An 18299-nucleotide genomic window follows, 5' to 3' on the forward strand; every position below is an offset into this window, starting at 1 on the left:
AGCAAGAGAATGTATGAGAAAAGATTAGCAGGTCACATAACTGGGAACACTGAAGTCTTTTACCAACATATGGACAGTCAATGAAAGGGTGGGTCAATTAGGAGATCCTGTGGAGGCAAAGGGTGTGGCTGAGGTACTAATTAAGTACATTTCATCTGTCATCACAAAACAAACGGGTGCTGCAAATGTCACAGTAAAGGAGGAGGAAGTGGAAAATTTGGAGGGGATGAAAATAGATAAAGAGGAGACAATTACAAGGTTAGCAGTACTCACACCTGTCTACAGGTCACCCGGTCTGGATGGGCTGCATCCTGGGTTGCTGAGGGATGTCAGGGTGGAAATAGCAGAGACTCGAACCACAATCTTTCAATCCTCCTTGAATATGGGAATGATGCCAGAGGACTGGAGGATGGAGGTAAGCTTGGGTAGTTCGATCTCAGTTTAACTTGACCATTTTTATCATGTATCCATTGTCATAACTAACAACGTTAAGAAAGCCATTTTATAATGAACACATGACCAAAGGAACCATTTTGTGTTCAGTACTAACGTTTATATCCTGTATAATTAATGAGTAGCTACCCATCCTGAAACAGATGATTGTAAAAGTAATGAACCTTGATTGAGTTATAATTAATGAATCAATAAACATTTTAGAGAGAATGGGTTTTCATTTAAAGTTAGTTCAATCTAATTACTGTGAGTTTCTGTGTCTGTGTGGGAAAGGACAGTTTCAGCTAAATGTATTCAAACAATGGACCTTTCTCGGGCCCCTGATAAAACCCATGGTATGGTACATCGTGACCTTCAAGAGTCTAGATTTAATGAACAGGAAACTTGTTTCAGATCAGATTGGGAGACAGTGTGAAACCACTCCATTGTACTCATGTCTGAGATTCTGAGGACCGGTGACTGTTAGTGGAAGACATTATTAAGAACTAATTAAATGTACCTAGCAACAGCTAGGACCAATTATTATTTTACATGGTGGTGTGATGGCCATCCAGGGGTTAAAAGTAGGGATCTTGTAAGGTTTCAGTGTGCAGGAACACTAGAAGATCTCAGGGGTAAAGACTCAGATCATCAACCAAGTTCTCCATCTGACGAGGGATCTAGACTGGACAAAGAGGACCGTGACACTCTGAGACCAAGCTCGACCAGTCCCCAGAGCTGTAAAGTTATATTCCCCAAGTTTGTTAAGTATAATTTTACTTTCAATTATTAAGTACTATTTTACTCTCAATAAAAGTTCTGGACTTATTAATCAAGTATCCTGTTGCTTTAATTGGTTAAAGTCATGCCCAAAGTGATTGTCTGCAATAGACTTTCCAGAATTAAAAGATAAGTCTGCAAGGGTTGTGAATATTACAGCCCTGTTTAAAAAGAGAGATAAACCCAGGAACTACAGACCAATTAGTCTAATGTCGGTGGTGGGGAAACTTTTAGAGACAATTATCCAGGAGGAAATTGACTGTCACTTGGTAGAACATGGGCTAATAAATGACAGCCAGTACAGATTGGTTAACAGAAGATTGTGTCTGAAATAATTAATGAATTAATTTCTTTGATGAAGTTTCACAGAGAGTTGACGAGGGTGGTGAGGTTAATGGTACGTGTCTGGACGTCAAAATTGTGTTTGAAAAGGTACAATAAACTAGACTTGGGGCAGCACAATGGCACAGTGGTTGGCACTGCAACCTCACAGCTCTCGCAACCCAGGTTCAGTTCTGGGTACTGCCTGTGCAGAGTTTGCAAGTTCTCCCTGTGACTGTGTGTGTTTCTGCTGGGTGCTCCGGTTTCCTCCCACAAGCAAAGACTGCAGGTTGATAGGTAAATTGGCTGTTGTAAATTGCTCCTAGTGTAGGTAAGAGAATGGTGGGGATGTGGTCGGGAATATGGGATTATGGTGTAGGATTACTATAAATGGGTTGTGGTTGGTCAACACAGACTCAGTGGGCCGTAGGGCCTGTTTCAGTTTTGCATCTCTCTATGACTTGCTTACAAAATTCAAGCAGATGGGATTAAAGGGGCAGTGGCAGTGTGGATCCAAAATTGGCTGCAGGGTAAAAAGTAGGGTGAATGCTTGTTTTTCAGAATGGAGGGAGTAATACAGTAATGTCCTTGTTGTTGCAATATGTTCAATGTCAGACCACGAGCTGTCCGAGGGATGGGGCAATTTGTGATGTTCCTGTGGTTGCAATATTTGCAGTGTCTGACCTTGATCTGTCACAGGGACGTGGCATTTATGAGGTCCCTGTGGGGTGCTGTTTGTTTGGTGTATCACACTGACCTGTCCCAGAGAGCGGGAAGGTTGTGATGTCCTTGTGGGTTGCAATCTGTTCAGTGTCTGACTCTGATCTGTACCAGAGATGGGGCAGTGTGTGATATCCTTGTGCATGTCATACAGGCCCACTGGTGTGTGGTTCCATCCTGATGCCAAGAAACAGAGCCCCATCTCTGGGCAAAAAGTCTCATTTCTCAAGGGGTGTCTGGAGAAGACACAGTGGCGCAGTGGTTAGCACCGCAGCCTCACACCTCTAGTGACCCGCGTTCGATTCTGGGTACTGCCTGTGCAGAGTTTACCAGTTCTCCCTGTGACTGCGTGGGTTTCTGCCGGGTGCTCTGGTTTCCTCCCACAGCCAAAGACTTGCAGGTTGATAGGTAAATTGGCCATTGTAAATTGCCCCTAGTGTAGGTAGGTGGTAGGGGAATTGAGGGTATGTGGTAGGAATATGGGATTAATGTAGGATTAGTATAAATGGGTGGTTGATGGTTGGTACAGACTCGGTGGGCTGGAAGGACCTGTTTCAGTACTGTATCTCTAAATAAATAAATAAGAAGGCTGGGGCAGTAAACCTGGACAGGAAATCCGGAGTGGAGTCCTGGAGGCGGTTACCTGTGACTTATCAGGAAGTTTTCCAGCAACTCCTACAACAGAACTGGTAACAAACAGTACTGTTTTGTCCTTTCCTTTGGACAATACGAGCAATGCTGAGAGGGGGTCCTGATGCTCAGGGTCTCCATACTGTTTGCCCAGGCCTGTGCCCTAGAGAGCACACTCCAGCTTCGTGGTCAAACATGAGCACAACCCGGGAATAAACAGTTACTGATTGTAAGCTCTAATTCAATTGGTGTAGAGTATGAGCGCCAGGGGTGACTTCGGACAGTGGGAGAGCTCATAGTGTCTCATTGGATAGCTACCATTCACTCCAAGCTGGGCAGCCCCCAGTCAGTTAGGTGCTGTGAAGCCACGACCTGCTTGCTTCAATGGGTGCTAGGAGCTTAGAGAGTCATCTCTCAACAGGTGGATTGATAATCTATGCACCAAGAAAAACAAACTCAACAAAGAAGACACCAGTCCTTCGCATCACAAGCTGGAATGTAAGGACCATGTGTCCTGGCCTTACCGACAACCTTCTGCAGGTTGATGACACACACAAGACAGCTGTGATCGACAAGAAACTCACAATGCTCAATGTGGACCTTGCTGTGCTGCAAGAAACTGGACTCGTTCAAAGTGGATCCCTCAAAGAGAAACACTACACCTTGTTCTGGCAGGGGAAAGCCCAAGAGGCAACTCGTGAGCATGGCGTGGGTTTCACAGTAAAATACACGCCACTTCAAATGAGTGAACCACCCACAGTAGGCTCAGAGAGACTTCTTACTCTTCACTTGTCAACAAGTGTGGGCCCAGTTAATCTCATGTGCATCTATGTCCCAACACTCACCTCCACCCCAGATGTCAAGGATCAATTCTATGTGACACTTGACACGGCCATCAGTAGAATTCCCAGCACTGAGGGACTGTACCTTCCAGGAGACTTCAACACAAGCTTGGGTACTGACTACACAGCTTTGCCAATGTGCATAGGGCACCAGGGGATTGGCAAGATGAACAAAAATGGACAGAGGTTGCTGGAGCTATGCTGTCACCATGGATTCTGTGTGATGAACAGCTACTTCCAGGTCAAGCTGTGCTACAACGTGTCCTGGAGACATCCGAGATCATGCCATTGGCACGAGCTAGACCTTATCTTCACCAGACATAACACCCTCAGCAGTGTCCTCATCACTCGCAGCTATCACAGCGCTGACTGTGACACTGATCACTCCCTGGTGTGCAACAAGGTCAGGCTTCAGCCAAGGAAGCTTCATCCATCCATGATAAAAGCTCGTCTTCTGATCAACACTTGCCGAACCACTGACCCAGAAAGGACCCAGGAGTTCATCAACATCCTCGATCAGGCTCTTTCAGACAACAATGCTCAAGGCCTCAGTGCAGTGTCAAAGTGGAAACATCTGCACACCACCATCTATAACTCTGCACTCACTGTGTATAGGAAAAGAGATGGGAGGAATGCTGACTGGTTTGAGGCTTATTGGACTGAAATGGAGTCAGTTACTGTAACTAAGAGGAGAGCCCTCATGAACTACAAACAAGTCCCCAGCAAACAACATCTAAATGCTCTCAGAGCTGCCAGAAACAAGTCTCTGCAGACTGCTCGGCACTGCACCAATCAATACTGGTTAAAACTCTGCTGATGAATCCGGGGATGCTAGAGGGATGTATGAAGGAATTAAGAAAGCAATGGGCCCAGTAGTAACTAAATCAGCACCTTTTGAAGACAAAGAGAGGGGTGATCATCACTGAACCTAACAAGCAGATGGAAAGGTGAGTGGAGCATTATCTTGAACTCTACATCACGGAGAACATTGTCATTGAAGTAGCTCTCAGTTCCATTCAAGACTTCCCTGTCATGGAGGAACTGGACAGTGAGCCCTCCATAGTCGAGCTCAACAAGGGCTCAAAACATGTGTGATGCAAACATTGTCACCTTGTACAAAATTAAGGGGGATCGCAGTGACTACAGCAATTATCGGAGCCTGCTACTCAGTTCCACTCACCTGCTCGATCCCTTTCCTCCTGCAAGTTCCTTTGCTTCAGGTATCCATCCAATTTCCTTTTCAAATCATTGATTGTCTCTACTTCTACCACACTCGTGGGTCAGGACATTACCACTCACAGCATAAAAAAATTCCACCTCACCCAAGGATAAGAAATATTTATATCTTCTATATTTAGCTTATTCCCTATCTCTACAAGAATAGAATGGCAGTCAACATGAAAGGGAACCCAAAAATCTTCGAGCAGTATATAAATAATAAGCAGGTAGTCAGCGGTGAAGTGGGCCCCATTAGGGACAAAGAAGGTAATATATACTTAGAGCTGCAGGGCAATGTTAATCTAGTTAATAAGTACCTTGTATCAATGATCACTAAGGAAGTGGAATTTGACAAAATATCAGGAGAAGTGGAGAGTGTAGAGGCAATGGAGAGGGTACAAATTGAGAGAGGGAGGTACTGAAAAGGCTGGTTATGCTTCAGGAAGATAAATTACCTGGTCCGGATGGCTTTCATCACAGATTGAGAAAGGAAATGTGGATGCAGCTAACAGAAAGGCTTGCTATAATCTTCCAATCTTCCCTGGATACGGGGGAGGTGTCAGAGGATTAAACAGTTGCAAATGTGACACCCTTATTCAAGAAAGGGTGTAAGGACAGTCCGGCTAACTACAGGCCAGTTAGATTAACAGCAGTGGTGGGTAAGGTTTTAGAAAGAACAATCAGGGAAAAAATCAACAGTCACTTGGAGAGGTTTGAGTTAATTAAGGAGAGTGAGCATGGATTTATAAATGGGAGTTCATGCTTGACTAATCTAACTGCATTTTTTGATGAACTAACAGAGAAGGTTTATGAAGGACATGCAGTGGATGTTGTTTATGTGGATTTTAAGAAACGACACATAAAAGGATGATTAACAACATTGAGGTTCATGGAATAGGAGGGTCAGTGTCCAATTGGATAGAGAATTGGCTTAAGGACAGAAAACAGCAAGTCGTAATAAATGATTCATTCTCAGACTGGAAGGTTGTCGACAGTGCTGTTCCCCAAGGGTCACTGCTGGAACCACTGCTTTTTACTTGCGACAGATAAATGACTTGGATCTTGGAATATAGAGTAGAATCTCAAAATATGCCGATAACACCAAACTTGGAGAAGTGGCAAACAGTGAGGATGAAATGAACCACCTGCAACAAGACAGTGATCGGCTAGCAGAATGGGCAGACAGGTGCAGATGGATTTTAATAGTGACTAGTGTGAGGTGATGCATTTTAGCAGAAGGAATAGGGAGAGGCAATATATACTTAATGGCACAGTTCTAAAGAGTGTGCAGGAATAGAGGGACCTGTTCACTGAACAATGAACAACGTGAACAATTACTTCTTGTTGTGTGCTCTCAGATTTGTCACCTTCACTGCACTGGAGTGAGGTGACATCTACTGGCAGGAAGCAAGAACTGCAATCAAGCAGCAGAAATTCCATCGTCTGTCAGGGTGAAAGAAACATTGCAATGTGAGGAAATAGTGAATGGGTTTGATTGGGTTGGTGGAGACATGATTCCACTTGTGGTGGAGTCCAAAGCAAAGGCCAGAAATATAAAATTGTCATTATTAACAGATATGAGGAATTCATGATAAATGTATTTCGGTAGTGAGTGGGTGGAATCTAGATAAAATAGAAAGTGAGATTGGGTGGACAGAAGCAGTGTGAAAGGATGGCTCAAACAAAAGGTAAACGCCCTGAAAGGTGAACTCTGTTTCTCTCTCCACAGATGCTGCCAGAGTTTCTGAACATTTCCAACACTTTCTGTTTTTATTTCAGAATTTGCAATATGTTGCTTCGCTCTGAAAAAAAAATGGATGGTCGGCTTTGGCGGCCAGTGAAATTCCACAGGAGCTAAAAGGAAGTTCTGATATCAGTGGCATGTTCATCTAGGGGTATGATCCTTGCTTAGGGTGAGTGATTAACTAATGTGTGAGAGATCCTGGGTTCAAATCCTGGACAAGTCCTTCTTCTTTGGCATTTTTAGTTTAAGGTCATTGATTGGTTTCAGCCTTGCAGAAGGCGGAATTGATTTCCATATGGAGCCTGCTTGAGGACCAGAGAGCTGGATTCAAAGAGCTTGAATAACTAAATGTACAGATAGCCAAGTGGGAATATAAAGTTGTTGCAGTAATTGTGACCTGACTCCAAAAACAACAGGACTGGGTTCTGGACTGGAATGGAATGGAATTCTTCAGTGTTTCTGTTGTTTGGCTTGCATTGACTCATCGATTTTCTTGTTTTTCACTTTGTCGATGCCTTTGAATAATTGTGGATCCTTCTTCAGATTGTCATCTTTCACCAGGTAGTTCTGACCTCTGATGATGATGATCGTAATGAGCTTCAACTCACTGATAGTTTTGGAACTGAACAGATTTCCTTTGCTTGAGTCTGCAACATGGAACTCAGTCTGACATGTGGACCCATGGGAGGATTTGAATGCCACCCCTGCGTTGGAGAATCCAGTTGCATCCATCCAATAAGAGACCGAGTAGAAGTGACAGTTCAGTCAGTCAAACATTAAACTTTTAATTTCAGGGTGGTGAGTTTGAGTGCCATTTTGTTTTTTCCCTTTTTAAGGCTTCATTAGCAGAGAGTACAAGGAGTGTTTGAAATGAAATTCAGCAAAAGTATGAGAAAGTCTCACTTTGATTCGGGACTCATCTCTCTGCAGCATCTCGCTGTGAAAGATTGAACTACATCTCATTTCATTCCCAGCTCGGTGTCAGTGCGGCTCAGTGGGACTTCTGGCTGTCTCCTGCTTCACAATCCATCAGTGCTGAGAAAGCAATGGGGAATATTATTCACGGCTCTGTAACCTGATGACACCGATTTAAGGTGAATGGCAAAAGAACCAAAGGCAACATGAGGAAAAACTTCTTTTGCACAGCGAGTGGTTAAGATCTGAAATGCACTGCTTGAGAGTGTGATGGAGGCTGATTCAACCATGGCTTTCAAAATGGTATAAGATAATTATCTGAAGTGGAAAAATTGCATGTTTTCATGGAATACATGAGTCTGTGGCATGAGCTGAGTTGCTCGTGCATAGAAGCAGCACAAGCACAATGACTTCCTTTTGTTCTGTAACTATTCTATGATCTATGATTCTTTTCAGAGTGAAATCAACACTCACATACAAGAAACTGACAGGTACACTGTAAACTTCGCATTACCAGACAAGAAATTGACAGATACAGTGTGAAACCCACAGTCACGTAGCAGCAGTTGGCAGGGAACGTGTAAAAATCTTTCTTTCATATCCCAACTGCAAGGTACAAAGGAAATTAGGTACAAACCCAGGCTCACACTTCAAAGACTGAGAGATACAAAGCAAAACACATACTCACCTACAAGTACAGAGACGAAGACACACTCAGAGGAGGTGCAGATTAAAGACACATGCATGTAACAGAAACTGATAGGGATAGAATCAAACCCTTTCTCACTTCTCAGAAACTGATAGATATAGACAAAAGCTGATGCTCACATCCAAGTTGTTGAAAGATATGTGGTGAAACTCACAGAGCAATAGCAGAAACAAACAAGTACTGAATAATACCCACAGTCACAGACCAAAAACTGAAATATACTGAGTTAAACACCACTTTCTCGCACCAGAAACTCATGGCTACAAAGTGAAGCTGACTCTATCCTCCCAGGCACTGACAGGTGCAAAAGAAAACACTCACGACGATTCCAGGTCATGAAATCTACGGAATAAAACCTTTCAGCTGAAAGAATAGCATTAATGACAGGTGTGATACCCAGAATGCTCAGCGGCCTAGAATCCGCCCTATCTGTGACAGGAGCGGGGCGCGCAGGCGCGGTAGAGAGCTTTGTCAGCAGCAGGAGCTGCGGGTTCGGAGTTGGAGCGGGATATTCACAAAGTGCGAGAAGACTTTGCGGGCTCACACAGCTGGAGCAGGGCCTCAGGGCCACAATAAGACGGAACAATCCCATCTGTATCCCTGCGGATGGCGGTGGTGAAGTTTTTCCCGGTGAGGCTTCCCGAAACGGCGTCTTTAAATGGATAAGAATTGGGGACTGGGCAGGGAGCGTCTGTAAATGGATAAGAATTGGGGACTGGGCAGGGAGCTTCTGCAAATGGATAAGAATTGGGGGATTGGGCAGGGAGCGTCTCTAAATGAATAAGATTTGGGTACTGGTCAGGAAGCGTCTGTAAATGGATAAGAATTGGGGACTGGGCAGGGAGTGTCGATAATTGAATAAGAGTTGGAGACTGGGCAGGGAGCGTTTCTAAATGAATAAGATTTGGGGACTAGGCAGGGAGCGTCGATAAATGCTTAAGAATTGGGGACTGGTTCGGGAGCGTTTTTTTATTCGTTCGTGGGATGTGGGCGTCGCTGGCTCGATCTCAGCTCGAGTAATGTGTCCAGTTCTGGGCACCAGGCTTTAGAAAGGACATCAAAGCTTCTGAGACAGTTCAGAGGAGATTTACTAGAATGATACCAGAGATGAGGGGTGTCAGTTCTCTGGACAGGCTGGTGAAGCTGGGATTGTTCTCCTCAGAGTAGAGAAGGATAAGGGAAGATTTAATAGAGGTGTTCAGAATCATGAAGGATTTTCATAGGGTAGAGAGGGAGAAACTGTTTCCACTGTCCTGGGGGTCAGTAACCAGAGGACACAGATTTAAAATAATTGGCCAGAAATGTCAAGGGGAGGTGAGGAGAGATCTTTTTACCCAGTAACTGATTCGGATTTGGAATGAATTGTCTGACAGGGTGGTGGAAACAGATTCAATTATAACTTTCATAAAGGAATTGGACAAATATTTCAAAGTGAAATTCTACAGGATTATGGGGAAATAGGCAGGGGGTTGGACTAATTGCATCTTTTTGTCAGAGTCAGCAGAGGCACAATGGGGCCGAATGGCCTCCTTCTGTGCTGTATGATTCTATGAACATAAGAACGAGGAGCCGGAGTCGGCAAGTCAGCCACTCGAGCCTGCTCCGCCGTTCAATACAATCATGGCTGATCTCATCACGGCAGTTCTTGTTTCTTGCCAGTAGATGTCACTTCACTCCAATACAGTGAAGTTTACAAATCTGAGAGAGACACAACAGGAAAGAATTGTTCACATTATAGTGAATGTGTTGGATTTAGAAATACTAGGAGTGGAGATGAGTTATTACTTGTCTGCTCGATCCCCATAGCCCTGTAAAAGTATTTCATTCAAGTGTCCATTCAAATTCCTTTTGTAATCCTCGATTATCTCCATTTCCACCGCCCTCGTGGGCAGCGAGTTGCAGATCATCACCAATCAGTGTAAAAAAGTTCTTGCGCACATTCCCCCTGTATCTCCTGTCCAAAACCTTCAATCTGTGTCCACTAGTCCTTGTACCAATAGTTAACGGGAACAATGTTTCCTTGCCAATTTATTTAAAACTGTCATAGCCGAAAACACATCTATCAATTCTCCCCTCACTCTCCTTTGATGCAGGTAGAACAACCCTAGCTTTTCCATCCTAACCTTGTAACTAAAATCCTCCATCCCTAGATCCATTCTGGTGAATTTCCTCTGCATCCTCTCAAGGACGCTCACATTCTTTCTTAAGTGTGGGAAGCAAAACTGGAATCAACACGCCAACTGGGGCCGAACCAGAGCTTTATAATGGTTCAGCATAACTTCCCTGCTTTGTACTCAATGCCTCTTTTTTTCAAGCCCAAGATCCCATATGCTTTGCTAACCACTCTCGCAATATGTCTTCCCACCTTCAAAGATTGATGCACATGAACCCCAAGTCCCTCTATTCCAACACACACTTTAGAACTGTGTCATTAAGTAAATATTGCCTCTCCCTATTCCTTATGCCAAAATACATCACCTCACACTTGTCACTATTAAATTTCTTCTGCCACCTGTCTGCCCATTCTGCTAGCCTATCATTGTCCTGTTGCAGGCAGTTTATATCATCCTCACTGTTTGCCACTCGTCCAAGTTTGTTGTCATCGGGACATTTTGAGATTCTACTCAATATTCCAAGATCCAAGTCCTTTATCTTTAGCAAAACAAGCAGTGGTTCTAGCACTGACCCTTGGGGAACACCTCTGTCGACTATCCTCCAGTCTGACAAAGAACCATTTCATAAGACTCCCTGTTTTCTGTCCTGAAACCAATTTTCTATCCAATTGGACACTGACCCTCCTATACCACGAACCTCAATTTTGTAAACCCCACTTTTATGTGGTACCTTGTCAAACGCTTCCTTAAAATCCAGATAATCAACATCCACTGCATTCCCTTCATCAACCTGCTCTGTTAGTTCATCAAAAAATGCAGTTAGATTAGTCAAGCATGAACTCCCATTTATAAATCCATGCTCACTCTCCTTAATTAACTCGAACCTCTCCAAGTGACTGTTGATTTTTTACCCTGATAATTCTTTCCAAAACCTTACCCACCGCTGCTGTTAATCTAACTAGCCTGTAGTTACCCGGACTGTCCTTACACCCTTTCTTGAATAAGGGTGTCGCATTTGCCACTGTTTAATCCTCTGGCACGTCCCCCGTATCCAGGGAAGATTGGAAGATTATAGCAAGCCCTTCCGTTATCTGCATCCGCATTTCCTTTCGCAACCTGGGATGTGAGCCATCCGGACCAGGTGATTTATCTTCCCTAAGCACAGCCAGCCTTTTTAGTACCTCCCTCTCTCAATTTGTACCCTCTCCATTGACTCTACTCTCTTCACTTCGACTGATATTTTGTCAAATTCCACTTCCTTAGTGATCACTGATACAAAGTACTCATTAAGTAGATTAACATTGATCTGCACCTCTAAGCTTATATTATCCTTTTTGTCCCTCATAGGCCCGACTCAACCTCTTACAACCCACTTATCATTTACATGCTGCTCGAAGATATTTGGGTTTCCTTTCATGTTGACTGTCAGTCTATTCTCAGAGAAAGAGAGAATAAGCAAATAAAGATGATATAAGTATTTCCCATCCTTGATGAGGTGGAATTTTTTATGCTGTGGGTAGTAATGTCTTGGCCCACAAGTGTGGTGGAAGCAGAGACAATCAATGATTTGAAAAGGAAATTAGATGGATACTTGAAGGAAACAAACTTGCAGGAGGAAAGGGACCGAGCTGGTGAGTGGAACTGACTAGATTGCTCCGGGGAGAGCCAGCATGGACGTGATAGGCCAAACGACCACCTTCTGTGCTGTAAATGACTCTGTGTTGTTTCTCAAATTCAATCCACTGGTGCTTGGGAAATAATTTCAAAGTAAATTGTGCAACCGGAAAATCAGGACCAAGGCAAGGTACGCATAAGGAAGCAAAACTGCCGAAACCCGGGATTGAACCAGGAACCTTTAGATTTTCAGTCTAACGCTCTCCCAACTGAGCTATTTCAGCGCTACGTTAACAGTGGCTTGGTGTCCTTGTTTTGGAAGAATATACATACATTCAAGTTTTCCAAAAAATTAAAGAACACAACATGTGAGTAATATTCCCCATTGCTTTCTCAGTACTGATGGATTGTGAAGCGGGAGACAGCCAGAAGTGCCACTGAGCCGCACAGACCCCGAGCTGAGAATGAAATGAGATCAAATTCAATCTTTCATAGTGAGATGCTGCTGAGAGGTAAGAGTCCTGAATCAAAGCGAGACTTGCTCATTTCAAACACTCCCTGTACTCTCTGCTCATGAAGCCTTACAAAAGGGAAAAACAGAATGGCACTCAAACTCACAACCCTGCCATTAAAAGTCTCATATTCGACTGACAGAACTGTCACTTCTACTCGGTCTCTTATTGGATGGATGCAACTCCAACGCAGGGGTGGCATTCAAATCCTCCCATGGGTCCACATGTCAGACTGAGTTCCATGTTGTAGACTCAAGCAAAGGAAATCTGCTCACTTCCAAAACTATCAGCGAATTGAAGCTGATTACAATGAACATCATCAGAGGTCAGAACTACCTGGTGAAAGAAGACACCCTGAAGAAGGATCCACAATTATTCAAAGGCATCGACAAAGTGAAAAACAAGAAAATCGATGAGTCAATGCAAGCCAAACAACAGAAACACTGAAGAATTCCATTCCATTCCAGTCCTGTCATTTTTGGAGTCAGGTCACAATTGCAGAAACAACTTTATATTCCCACTTGGCGATCTGTACATTTAGTTAATTACAATTTTGTCGACAAGCTCTTTGAATCCAGTTGTCTGGTCCTCAAGCCAGCTCCGGATGGAAGTCAATTCCACCTTCTGCAACGCTGAAACCAATAGATAACCTTAATCTAAAAATGCCAGCAGATCAGGGCTCGTCCCGGATTTGAACCCGAGATCTCTCGCATGTTAATTAACCATACTCCCAAAGCGAGAATCATACCCCTAGCCCAACGAGCCACTGACAGGTCAGGCTTTATTAGCTGCTGTGGAATTTCACTGGAACCCCCCAGCCAATCATCCATTTTTTTTCAGATCAAAGCAACATCCTGCAAATGCTGAAATAAAAACAGAAAGTGCTGGAAATGTTCAGCAGCTCTGGCAGCATCTGTGCTGTGAGAGACACAGTTAACGTTTCAGGGCACTCACCTTTTGTTTCAGCCATCCTTTCAGACTGCTTCTGTCCATCCAATCTCACTTTCTATTCTATCCACATTCTAACCATTCACTACGTTGCTACATTTTTCATGAATTCCTCATTTCTTTTATTAATGACAATTTTGTATTTCTGGCCTTTGCTTCAGACACCACCACAGGTGGAATCATGTCTCCATCTACCCAATCAAACCACTTCGCTGTATCCTCACATTGCAATGTTTCTTGAACCCTGACAGACTGTGGAGTTTCTGCTGCTTGATTGCAGTTCTTGCTTCCCGCCAGTAGATGTCACCTCACTCCAATACAGTGAAGTTTACAAATCTGAGAGAGACACAACAGGAAATAATTGTTCACATTATAGTGAATGTGTGGGATTTAGAAATACTAGGAGTGGAGACGAGTTATTATTGCACTCTGCTATTACATCTTTTATAATGGACTCCAGCATTTTCCCCACGACTGATGTCAGGCTAACCGGTATATAATTCGCTGCTTTCTTTCTGCCTCTTTTTTTAAATAGTGGAGTTACATTAACTACCGTCCAATCCATTGGAACTGTTCCAGAGTCGATAGCATTTTGAAAAAAGACCAGAAATGCATCTGCTATTTCAAGGGCCACTTCCTTAAGTACTCTGGGATGTAGATTATCAGGGCCTGGGGATTTATCGGCCTTCAATCCCATCAATTTCCCAAACATTCCCTACTAATACTGATTTCATACAGTTCCTCCTTCTCACTAGACCCTATGTTCCCCAACATTTCTGGGAGATAATTTGTATCCTCCTTTGTGAAGACAGATCCAAAGTATGTATTTAATTGGTCTGCCATTTCTTTGTTCCCCATTATAAATTCCCCCATTTCTGACTGTAAGGGGCCCACATTTGTCTTCACTAATCTTTTTCTCTACACATATCTATAGAAGCTTTTACAGTCAGTTTTTATGTTCTCTGCTAGCTTACTCTCATACTCTATTTCCCCCTTCTTAATCAATCCTTTTGTCCTCCTCTGCTAAATTCCAAACTGCTCACAATCTTCAGGTTTGCTGCTTGTTCTGGCCATTTTATATTTCTCCTCCTTGGATCAAATACTTCCCTTAATTTCTTTTGTAAGCCACAGTTGAGCCACCCTTCCTGTTTTACTTTTGCACAGACAGGAATGAACAATTGTTGTAATTCATCCATGCGCTCTTTAAATGCTAGCCATTGCCTATCCTCTGTCAACCCTTTAAGTAACGTTCCCCAATCTATCAGAGCCAACTCCCGCCTCATACCTTCATAGGTTTCTTTGTTTAGATTCAGGACCCGAGTCTCGTAATCAACTCTCTCACTCTCCATCTTAATGAAGAATTTTATCATATTACGAGCGCACTTCCCCAAGGGACCTCACACAACAAGATTGTTAACTAATCCTTTCTCATTACACAATACCCAGTCCAGGATGGCCTGTTCTCTGGAAGTGTTATACACCTCTATCAATTCTCCACTCAATCTCCTTTGAGAAAGGCAGAATAATCCTAGCTTTTCCAACCTAACCTTGTAACTAAAATCCCCCATCCCTGGATCCATTCTGGTAAATCGCCTCTGCGTCCTCTCCAGGAGCCTCAAATTCATTCAAAAGTCTGCTGAGCAGAACTGGAAGCAACACTCCAATTGGGGCCTAACCAGAGTTTTATAATGGTTCAGCATAACGTCCCTGCTTTTGTACTCAATGCCTCTATTTATAAAGCCCAAGATCCCATATGCTTTGCGAACCACTCGCGCAATATGACTTGCCTCCTTCAAAGATTGATGCACATGAACCCCAAGTCCCTCTATTCCAGAACACTCTTTAGAACTGTGCCATTAAGTATATATTGCCTCTCCCTATTCCTTATGCCAAAATACATCACCTCACACTTGTCACTATTAAATTCCATCTGCCACCTGTCTGCCCATTCTGCTAGCCTATCACTGTCCTGTTGCAGGCAGTTCATATCATCTTCACTGTTTGCCGCTCCTCCAGGTTTGGTGTCATCGGCATATTTTGAGATTCTACTCTGTATTCCAAGATCCAAGTCACTTACCTTGAGCAAAAAAAGCAGTGGTTCTCGCACTGACCCTTGGGGAACACCACTGTCGACTATCCTCCAGTCTGACAAAGAGCCATTTAATAAGACTCGCTGTTTTCTGTCCTTAAACCAATTTTCTATCCAATTGGACACTGACCCTCCTATACCACGAACCTCAATTTTATTAACCGCCCTTTTATGTGGTACCTTGTCAAACGCTTCCTTAAAATCCATATAAACAACATCCACTGCATTCCCTTCATCAACCTGCTCTGTTAGTTCATCAAAAAATGCAGTTAGATTAGTCAAGCATGAACTCCCATTTATAAATCCATGCTCACTCTCCTTAATTAACTCGAACCTCTCCAAGTGACTGTTGATTTTTTACCCTGATTATTCTTTCTAAAACCTTACCCACCGCTGCTGTTAATCTAACTAGCCTGTAGTTACCCGGACTGTCCTTACACCCTTTCTTGAATAAGGGTGTCGCATTTGCCACTGTTTAATCCTCTGGCACCTCCCCCGTATCCAGGGAAGATTGGAAGATTATAGCAAGCCCTTCCGTTATCTGCATCCGCATTTCCTTTCGCAACCTGGGATGTGAGTCATCCGGACCAGGTGATTTATCTTCCCTAAGCACAGCCAGCCTTTTTCGTACCTCCCTCTCCTAATTTGTACTCTCTCCATTGCCTCTACTTTCTTCACTTCAACTGATATTTTGTCAAATTCCACTTCCTTAGTGATCACTGATGCAAAGTACTCATTAATTACATTAACATTGCCCTGCACCTCTAAGCTTATATTATCCTTTTTGTCCCTAATAGGCCCGACTCAACCTCTTACTACCCACTTATCATTTACATGCTGCTCGAAGATTTTTGGGTTTCCTTTCATGTTGACTGCCAGTCTATTCTCATAGAAATAGAGAATAAGCAAATATAGAAGATGTAAGTATTTCCCATCCTTGATGAGGTGGAATTATTTATGTTGTGGGTGGAAATGTCTTGGCCCACGAGTGTGGTGGAAGCAGAGACAATCAATGATTTGAAAAGGAAATTGGATGGATACTTGAAGGAAAGAAACTTGCAGGAGAAAAGGGATCGAGCTGGTGAGTGGAACTGACGAGATTGCTCCGGGGAGAGCCAGCATGGACGTGATAGGCCAAATGACCACTTTCTGTGTTGCAAATGACTCTGTGTTGTTTCTCAAATTCAATCCACTGGTGCTTGGGAAATAATCTCAAAGTCAATTGTGCAACTGGAAAATCAAAACCAAGGCAAGGGACGCATCAGGAAGCGAAATTGCTGAAACCCGGAATTGAACCAGGAACCCTCAGATCTTCAGTCTAACGCTCTCCCAACTGAGCTATTTCAGCCCTACATCAACATGGTCTTGGTGTCCTTGTTTTGGAAGAAAATACATACATTCAAGTTTTCCAAAAAATTAAAGAACACAACATGTGAGTAATATTCCCCATTGCTTTCTCAGTACTGATGGATTGTGAAGCGGGAGACAGCCAGAAGTGCCACTGAGCCGCACAGACCCCGAGCTGAGAATGAAATGAGATCAAATTCAATCTTTCATAGTGAGATGCTGCTGAGAGGTCAGAGTCCTGAATCAAAGCGAGACTTGCTCATTTCAAACACTCCCTGTACTCTCTGCTCATGAAGCCTTACAAAAGGGAAAAACAGAATGGCACTCAAACTCACAACCCTGCCATTAAAAGTCTCATATTCGACTGACAGAACTGTCACTTCTACTCGGTCTCTTATTGGATGGATGCAACTCCAACGCAGGGGTGGCATTCAAATCCTCCCATGGGTCCACATGTCAGACTGAGTTCCATGTTGTAGACTCAAGCAAAGGAAATCTGCTCACTTCCAAAACTATCAGCGAATTGAAGCTGATTACAATGAACATCATCAGAGGTCAGAACTACCTGGTGAAAGAAGACACCCTGAAGAAGGATCCACAATTATTCAAAGGCATCAACAAAGTGAAAAACAAGAAAATCGATGAGTCAATGCAAGCCAAACAACAGAAACACTGAAGGATTCCATTCCATTCCAGTCCAGAACCCAGTCCTGTTGTTTTTGGAGTCAAGTCACAATTACAGCAACAACTTTATATTCCCACTTGGCTATCTGAACATTTCGTTAATTGCAATTTTGTCGACAAGCTCTTTGAATCCAGTTGTCTGGTCCTCAAGCCAGCTCTGTTTGGAAGTCAATTCCACCTTCTGCAAGGCTGAAACCGATAGATAAAATTAATCTAAAAATGCCAGCAGGCCAGGGCTCATCTGGGATTAGAACCCTGGATTTCTTACATGTTAATCAAGCACATTCCATAAGCGAGAATCATACCCCTAGCCCAACGAGCCACTGACCCGTCAGGTTTCTTTAGCAGCTGTGGAATTTCACTGGAACCCCCCAGCCAATCATCCATTTTTTTTTCAGATCAAAGCAACATCCTGCAAATGCTGAAATAAAAACAGAAAGTGCTAGAAATGTTCAGCAGCTCTGGCAGCATCTGTGCTGAGAGAAACACAGTTAACGTTTCAGGGCACTCACCTTTTGTTTCAGCCATCCTTTCAAACTGCTTCTGTCCATCCAATCTCACTTTCTATTCTATCCACATTCTAACCATTCACTACGTTACTGCATTTTTCATGAATTCCTCATTTCTTTTATTAATGACAATTTTGTATTTCTGGCCTTTGCTTCAGACACCACCACAAG

At 43.3% G+C, this 18299-nt stretch overlaps 2 non-coding genes across 2 annotated transcripts; both read right to left on the bottom strand.

Moving 5' to 3' along the window:
* Positions 1 to 12250: 12250 nt before the first annotated feature.
* On the bottom strand, positions 12251 to 12323 carry trnaf-gaa (transfer RNA phenylalanine (anticodon GAA)). The gene has a single exon. It is a non-coding gene; the product is annotated as a tRNA-Phe (tRNA).
* Positions 12324 to 16863: 4540 nt separating this feature from the next.
* Positions 16864 to 16936, bottom strand: trnaf-gaa (transfer RNA phenylalanine (anticodon GAA)). Its single transcript has one exon. It is a non-coding gene; the product is annotated as a tRNA-Phe (tRNA).
* Between the last annotated feature and the right edge of the window lie 1363 nt (positions 16937 to 18299).

This window comes from Heterodontus francisci, unplaced genomic scaffold (assembly GCF_036365525.1).
Source record: "Heterodontus francisci isolate sHetFra1 unplaced genomic scaffold, sHetFra1.hap1 HAP1_SCAFFOLD_61, whole genome shotgun sequence".
NCBI classification, from domain to species: Eukaryota; Metazoa; Chordata; class Chondrichthyes; order Heterodontiformes; family Heterodontidae; genus Heterodontus; species Heterodontus francisci.